This window comes from Tiliqua scincoides, chromosome 4, assembly GCF_035046505.1.
Source record: "Tiliqua scincoides isolate rTilSci1 chromosome 4, rTilSci1.hap2, whole genome shotgun sequence".
Classification (NCBI taxonomy): domain Eukaryota; kingdom Metazoa; phylum Chordata; class Lepidosauria; order Squamata; family Scincidae; genus Tiliqua; species Tiliqua scincoides.
Genome location: NC_089824.1, coordinates 181877175 through 181885844, shown reverse-complemented (window position 1 = coordinate 181885844; position 8670 = coordinate 181877175).

Here is an 8670-nt window from a genome sequence, read left to right as displayed (position 1 = left end):
ATCTCAGTGTTCCAATAGCTGAAAGTATTTGATCTGAAATACTTGATTACAAAAACAATTCAGTAAAGTGTGCTTAGTGTGCTTAAATGTTAACACTCAAACAAATTCAAAGCCTGACTTGGAAATTACAACATAAGTCAATAGCATACACTTTCTTACTGTGCTTAAATTTTAAGTCAAAAAAGTCACTGAAAATTAACATTAATATTAACATGCCCTAAGAGCTACATGATTACATACATATGCATGATTTATAGTGCTAGTCTCCAGGAAAATGATGTTTACACCTTGAGAGCTATCCAGTATGACTGGTATTGTTTCCATTTATTATGCTCAGAATCAAGTGTTATGAAATGGTGCCTACTTAGAAATGGAAATTTTTCATTAGAAAAGTATAGCTGAAAACTTTCTCATGATTTCTATATAAAAAACTTTCTGCCCCAAATTACGGCATTTAAGGGAAATTGTAAATCGGTGGGATTTCCAAAGAAACCAGTACTGAGAATATATTGTTGAGTAATAAGATTAGTTGAGACCTACTTAGGTTTGATGCAGAGTAGCAAGGAAGGGAAGTGGTTCACCCCAGTTTATTTAGATGTCCTCTTGTTGATGGATGATTTCTCTGATTTCTTTGGTTAACATCAAAACGGTTCAACAACTGGAAGGCATTAATTCAATTAGAGGTGATGCACTGGTAACCATAGTGTTGATACATCTGGTTTCCTCAGCAGTCTGCCCCTGTAGCACACTCAGTTGTCTCTTTACTCAGGTTGACAACCAAATCACAAAGGTTACAACCAAACCCCATCCATAAACCCCATTGCAGAAGTAGTAAGATGTCTGATATGCTTGCTGAGAAACTGAACTGCTGTACGAATGTGTTCCCATGGGTTTTAGTGTGGCTGCCAATGTAAATGACCATGCATTACCTCATTATGTCTCTTAAACAAATGTGGCTTGTTCTTGGAACCTGCTACTTATTCTAAATCCAAGTGTGTGAAACATTTTTATAAGGGTAGGAAGGAAAAGCTAAGTCTTTCACATTTCCTGGGAAAGGACTAGGCATTTAAAGTGCCTTATTCTTATTGCACTAGATAAAGCCCTGTATTATACCCCTTTTCCCTCCCTGCCCTCAGTTTCAGGGCTGGTTTAGATGTACACCATTTGAAGAAGGGCCAGATTTGTGACTTTCACTCCGTCTTAACAATCTGTAACATGGGCAATCTTGATTGGTTCATTTCTTGTTAAAGAGATATGGGGAAATATCTCAAATCATGTCTCTAGCACCCACTTCACATTAGGTGCATGAAGGGGTGAACCTGCGTATCAGTCACACAAATTTGGTGTGCCTGCCTAATTAGTGTCTGATTAAGTGTCTTAATTAGTGCCTAATTAAGTAACTTTCTTCAGCCTCCTGGTGTTTTGTTTTCGCACCGTCCAGTGAACACTCAAAACAGGCATGGGAGAAAGGGCCACTTTATTTAGCAGTTACAACAGAAGAGGAGGCTGAGACCTGCAGCATCTGAGGCAGCGAAGCCCCCTGTGGTGCAGAGGCAGGACCTCTGGGCGGTACCAGAACACATCTGCCCCCAGACGGGCATGCACCCGACTCCAAGTCGCACCCCGTTGTTGGGCGGCGCAGCTCATCCATGTCTGTCCCTTAAGGGGAAGGCAGCCGGACCGTGGGCTGTGCCACCTCGAGCCTCTGAGGTGGACCCCACGGTCCTGGCCAGGGCCCCGTCTAGGTCCTCGTGCCGCCGAGCCCCTGAGGGCTGAAATCTTTTCGCTGCATCCTTGTCCGTTGAATTGCAGCCACTTAAAGGTGTTTAAGTGAGGTGATTTAATGGGATGTGGAGGGTAGTTTATGACCTTCTACCAGATTTGCACTTAGCAACTCCTTGCTAAGAAGCTTATTGTACCTGCTGCTCATGTTGTCCAATGACACAATATGCAGTACTTCTCTCCAAGGCTACCCTCTGCTATGGACAAAGCACATGTGTTTCAGACTGCGGTGCATGATAGTTTCATGTTGCCCTGACAGGTAGCAAGGGGCTTGATTCACTGGCTGAAAAGCCATATAAGGTCACATAAGAAGGGCAGGGTTCACAAGCTGTGTTCAGAAGAGCCCTTGTGTTGCTTGGAATAATAGCAGGCAAGCTTCTGCAAAAGCTTGCCCTATTGCTATTCCCTGACCACACGCAGTCAGAGTGTTGGGTATGATCTTTAAGATTTATTTTTCACATTTTTCTACCGCCCTTTCTCCAGGGAGCTCAGGTTGGTGTATGGTACATGGTTCCTTCTTTTCTTTTGTCCTTGCAACAACCTTGTGAGGTAGGTAAGGCTGAGAGAGAGTGGCTGGCCCAAGGTCACCCAGGAACCTTCATGGCTAATTGTAGATCTGAACCTAGATCTTCCGGGTCTCACTCGCAAACCACAACGCCATCCTGGCTCTTGATCACAACCCTACTGGATCTGGCCAAAGTTCCATCTAGTCCAAGTTGTCTCACAGGGATTGCCAAACATCCTTCAGAGAAATCCACAAGAAGAGCATGAAGGTTGCAGCCCTTTTAAGCAGCTAGTATGTCTGATTAAACCTGAAGATAGGTTCTGTCCAGCTATTGTGGCTAACAGCTATTGGTAGACTGTGTTCTCCATGATTGTGCAGAGTTCATGTGGGTCAACAGTGAGGCCTAGCTGGTTTGGCAGAATGTATGCTATGGCCCATCATCCTTTACCTGCACACAGGTGTTCCATGGTAGCTGGTGTGGAAAGGGTTCCCTGAAGATAGAAAGTCTGAAAACCAAAAGTGCATGTGGTGTATCTCAAAAGGCCACAGTAGAGTGTGTGTGGAATTTTAAGACATCTTGAATACAATTCCACTGCTGTGCAAGATAAGAATGGCTCCTAAGAGCATACAGAGGAAACGGGATCAGCAGTATTTTTTTGCTGTGTGTGTGTGCAGCTGACCCTGGAGCTGGTTACCTGTGAGTGAGCGGTCCTTAAATATGAGCTGAGTTGACTCAATCAGGCAGCATAGTTGATAATTAAATGGGCAGTGGATGATCTACTCTATCAAGAAATTATCTGCATTGTGTTGCTTAGAACGTTTTATTCCATTTTAAGGTGCAGTTGTGTTCCAGTTATTTGGTATGCCTTTTCCATGCATACCAAATATTTCACATGCATGTATGTTTCACAACAGGTACACAGAAGCTGTGTAATTTTGCACCTGGAGAGTATCTGCTGTTTTTGTCTGAGTTTCTAACCCTATGGACTGCTAAAATTAGGCATTTGGAGAAATTTCCTAGAGCCGGGGGGGGGGGATCGGGGAGCGTGCTCAGTAGTACTTCCAGTGATTAGTGATAAAGACTTCAGTGTTTTGCATAGCTGATCTCAGGTCAGGCCAAAGCAGAATTTGGAAAGGAAAGAAACACATGCAAATATAACACACATTTTCATAGCGCAAGCTTTGGAGACCCTTGCTGTGAAATCAAAATTCTATTTGGCCCTCAGTGCCTCTACCAAATTTGGATCAAGACGTGCACTAGGATTCAGCTAATGCTGAGTTTCTGCCTTGAATCCCTGAGTCGGTTTGTTTTCCAAACAAATCTGCTTTGGAATCAGCTCCCTCTGCCTTGATACTTTGCCTTTGCTGCCACTTCAAGTCTTGCTTGTGCACAGCCAGCACACCTAAGTTGCCTATTGTCTAGAGACGGGCATAGTTTTATTGGTTTAGTTTCACACAAAGTTGTTTTGGGTTTGTTAGAGCAGGGGTGTCCAAAGTTTTTGGCAGGAGGGCCACATCACCTCTCTGACACTGTGTCAGGAGCTGGGAGAAAAAAGAATTAATTTACATTTAAAATTTGAATAAATTTACATAAGTTTACTTAAATGAATATATTGAAGATGAACTTATATGAATGAATGAAGGTTTTGCAATAGCTCAAGGCCTATAAAAGGCCTTGCACAAAGCAAGCCTGGCCTTTCCTTTGCTGCTGCTGCTGCATCACAGACGTGAAACAGCAAGCAATGGAGGGAGCCCTCATCCCATAGCTCATGTGAGAGGTCAAACAGTCGCCCTCACACTGAAAGCAGTTGCGTTGGGCCAGTGTGGGCTCCAGCAAGTCCCCGGAGGGCCAGAGGCTCATTGGAGACTGGGGGCTCCCTGAGGGTCGCATTGGGAGTCCTTAAGGGCCGCAAGTGACCCCAGGGCCAGGGTTTGGGCACCCCTGTGTTAGAGGATTAATGCAACTATGTGCCATTTCAAAAGTCTCTCCTGTTAGGACTTGCTGGAAGGAGAGCTGTATGGGCAGCTTGAAGACTTGCATTCTATTTATAGCATTAGCCCTGGTAAGCAGCCGAACAAGCAGTCCTGCCCATGTCCTGCTACACTGAGTATGCATCTCCAGTGAAGATGACTCATTTAGTCTTGACGTTAAAGGTAGCAGCAGGGGAGGCAGAACTTGGCCTAACATAGATCATATGCCCGAAAGCCAAAATTCTAGATCGATAGAAAAGCAGATTTCATGCACTATCCGACAAACATTGTCAGGACCTCATGGCTGGTTCCTAGACTGCTTCGGTGCATTATTGTCATTCTCCTGACCCACATTATTTACTGTTACTAGGGCTGTGTGGGTCATAGCCATGAGGCAGCCACTGTGCCAGGAGAGAATGGACCAGATCAGTAATACGGCTATTTACAGAATTGACAGCAAGAGGCTTCAGAGGAAGCCTATCAGCTCCAAATCTTGCTGCAGCAACATGTATTTTATGCTTTGTGACCAGAACCACTCCTAACATCACCTGAACTTGTGAAAAATGACTTTAACAGAACAAAGATTTTGCACCTCCGAGGTCCTTGACAACCCCATGATCGTGCTCGATCAAGGAGGCATGCTAATGCGCCGATGGACCTCCAAATGAGCTGCCGCACCTTCAGCTGCAGAACCCAGCAGGGATCTTCAACTAACTATAGAAGATCCCGTGACTGAGTCACCCCACCTAGAATCCTATAAGATTCTTTTGGGTGGAAGTCTGGAAAAACCCTGAGCACTGGAATCTTCTCCATTCTTGCCTTCTACCCTGCCTAGCTGCTGGTTTGTGGAACAGTAACCTGCAGGTGCTGCATTAGGCCACCCCCATTCTAGCTGCCATCTGAGAACCACTGTGCCCAGTTGGCATCCATATTGGTAAAACCCCACAACCCTTGCTTCCTTTCCAGCCTTCTCTTCCCCCTCCCCCAAGCACTGCTGAAGGTGCTAAGCCCCACAGGCTGCTCACCTAACTCTGTGCCCCACTTCTGTCTGTAAGTACCTCTTCACTTCAAAAGAGGCAGTTGGTTCCCTTGCTCAGCTTCCTTCAAGGCGATTGCCTCCTGTGCATGGTAAGGGCTTGCTTCATAGCTTTCTTCCGCCTCTGAGACCCCACTTTTCCCAGAGAGATTCACTTGGTCAGCCCTTTGCTGATGCAATTCCTGCAGTGCTCTTGATCCTCCCAGAAACAGGGAGGAGGATGGACTGTGAAAGGGGTAGTTCAGCAGCTACACCCACCAAATCCTAACCCCCTTTCTGGACTGGTCAATGTGGACTTGCCCCAGCAATATTACTGCTGATATTAATGCGTAGACCCTTGGTGGCAGTGAAGGCTTACCTCAGGGGAAGGGAACACTTGTTCCCTCCTTCCTCCAAGGAGGCCTCAATGTGCCAAAACTCCCAAATGGGATAAAGCGGGTGCCATGTTGGCACTGCTGCATTACCACACAGGGAGTTAGGCTAGGATCAGGCTGTTAATTAGCTAGCCCAGTTTGAACCCCCTTTTTGATTTTGGGTACTAAAATAAAATTTTTGCATCATGCATCCTTGCCTTCATTTTCCTTTCCCCACTGAATACGTTTTATTCCCTGCTCTACTACTGGTCATTAGGCAGGAACCCTGCATAGGATGGTTTTTCCCCCATGTACGTATGTTAACTCATGTTTTTAAAAGTGTTGCTGGTCTTGCCATACAGCCTAAAGTCTAGCCTAAACCAAAGTTTTCAGAAGGTGATGAGAAGGGCCCTGGTGAATCTTCCAGCGTAGACTTCCACAGCATGAATGCCACAGTTGAAGTTCTCCTGTTCTCACCAGTTATGCCTCAGGTGGAATGAGATGTGCAAGAGGGTCTCCCCTGATAACCTTAGAATCAGTCCAGAAAACTCTGATTGGTATCCAGCTTTCCTCTCGTGGTTTCTCATGCTTGTGTGGGAAGGAGGAGCAAGTTTTGCTTAGTCTCCCTTCCCTCACTAGTCCGCACTATATGTATGTATAACTGTCTCTGACCCACCCAAAATCTCCTGAGGATTAGAGGCAGATTGCCGAAAGGAGTGGTGAGCTAGAGAGGGAAAGGGGAAATGAGTAAAAAAAAAAACACACCTTTTTTCCCCTTGTGCATGACTGCAAGATAACCTGAGGTGACTACTGTTTGGGCAAGCTGCTATTTCAGTACAACCCTATGTAACTCAGCTATATTAGAATACAGATTAGTAAACTGACTACATTTATGTTACACCCAGTAGGATTGTTGTTTGATATCAGTGGAATGGAAAGGAAGAGATTTACAGGCCAGATTTCCAATGATTCATTGTAGGTGTACTACCAGACACATAAAGTGCAACTTGATTTTGGTCAGCCTAGAAACCGTCTCATCTCAAGTATGTGCCATGCCTTGCTGCTCCTCTGCTGCTCCAGCATATGCAGGCACACTCTGCTGAATGGGCTGACAGCTTGTGCTCTATCCCATCAATGCCTTTCCAGGACCCGGTCCTGTGTCCACTGGGCAGTCCACTCCCTGGGTCTAGTAAGACCTGATGACATTTCTGTCTATGGATTCAGCCTACTTATGCACCTTAACTTGGAGGATTGGGGCATAGTTCAGTAGTAGTTCATCTGTTCTGATGCAGAAACTCCTGGGTTCAATACAGTGGCCTAGATGCCTTTTAATGTGGGTTGGACAGACAGGGGTGCTGAATGGGAAGTCTGGACAGGGGCTGCCTTGCTCTGATTGGTCTGTGGAACTCCTTGCCATAGGAGGTGGTGGTGATGGCACCTGACAGCCTAGATGTCTTCCATAGAAGATTGGTGCTGGTCACAGGATTGGGCTGGCTGGCGGACTCTTTCCCTTGCAGCCCTTGGCTCTCAGGGTCTGGCAGGGCGTTTCGTGGTGTTACACAGGTTCTGTGGCCAGGTGGGCCTTTTCGTGGCCAGCTCTCTGGAGCCGTGAAGCACCCGGTCTGGGTCTCCCTATGCGTCTGGAGCCCAGCCCAGGTGCCATCATTTTGAGGACTGGAAGTGCCCAACAGGCTGCGAAGCTGCAAAGAGCACAGAGGTTCCCCTCCCATGCCTTCCTGGACTCCTGCAGGCTGGGACGCCTCCCTGAGGGCTGCTGCCCACTAGCAGGGATGGGTCAGACCAGTCCTGCTTGGGGGGGGGAAGGGTTGGGGGAGAGAGTAGAGCTCTGGGCTCCCTCCCTTTGGGTGACTCCTCTCCCAGGAGGAGGAGAATAGAAGTTTGGACCTCATTACATTTTATCTAGTTTTTCCACTGTTTCAAAAATGCCAGTGCTATGGCTTGTTCCAGTATGCCACACATATAGCTAAATATCCAGTTTTCAAAATCCATAGCCTAGATGTTTCTCAACATTAGATTAAGTACTGTACTTTAAAATTAACACATAGGTATTTCCACACCACCTGAGAAAGACTTTCCTAAGCCTGCTACTGTCAGTGGGACAAGCATACACACTTTTGCAAACATGGTTGCAGCTGCGCAAAGGATCATGGCACCAGTGGACAGGCCTGCCAGCGCCAGAGACCAGCGCCCACCAGAGCAGGTAGGCAGGGAAGGGATGGATCAGGCCTGGGGGGCAGGGCCAGTGGCAGAGATTCCTGTTGGATCCTATCCCCCCCTCCCTCCCAGGCCTGATCCACCAATATGAAGCTGCTCAGGCCTGGCCAGCGAATTTGCAGGTGGAGGCCCAAGTACAGTAGCCCCATAGTGGCTGCTGGGGCTTTTCCTGGGTTAAAGGGGACAAATGTCTTCTTACCTTAGGAAGACCTCCACCAACCTTGTTTCTTGTGCTAGCTAGAGCGGTAGCAATTCCAGCACTGCTGCATTGCAAGGTTTGGCTGTAAGGCTGCAATCAAAACCTGGACGTAAGCTCCATTGATCAAAACAAGCCTGGGTAATCTATATGGGATTATGCTGTAAGTGAACGAAAGGAAGATGCTGCATATGGAGGAAATTAAAAAGTGCTCTCAGGATGTTTGTGTGTCAAAGTGCTTTATGTTTCCATAGTACCATACAGTCTCTACATGTTTTACATTTATTTTACAGTTCTTACATAGCTTTGCGATGCAAATACTACAGTCGTTTCATCTGTGGAGCTTTTCTAAAGTCTAAAGATCTCTTATGCGCGTTGGCCATCAGAAATGAGCATCAAAATCTACATGCTGAGAAAATAAGTTGCTTCTTCATCCCAAGCGCCTTTCATATCATTTGGCTAGTTGTTGAGTTGCGACTAATATAAGGAATTGTTTGTCTGGAACCTGCAGTCTGCTGAGAGCCAATAATGCATGCAAAATTCAAAGGCAAGTAAAATAAAGCACTGAAGATCCCTTCGGGTAATCTTTTTC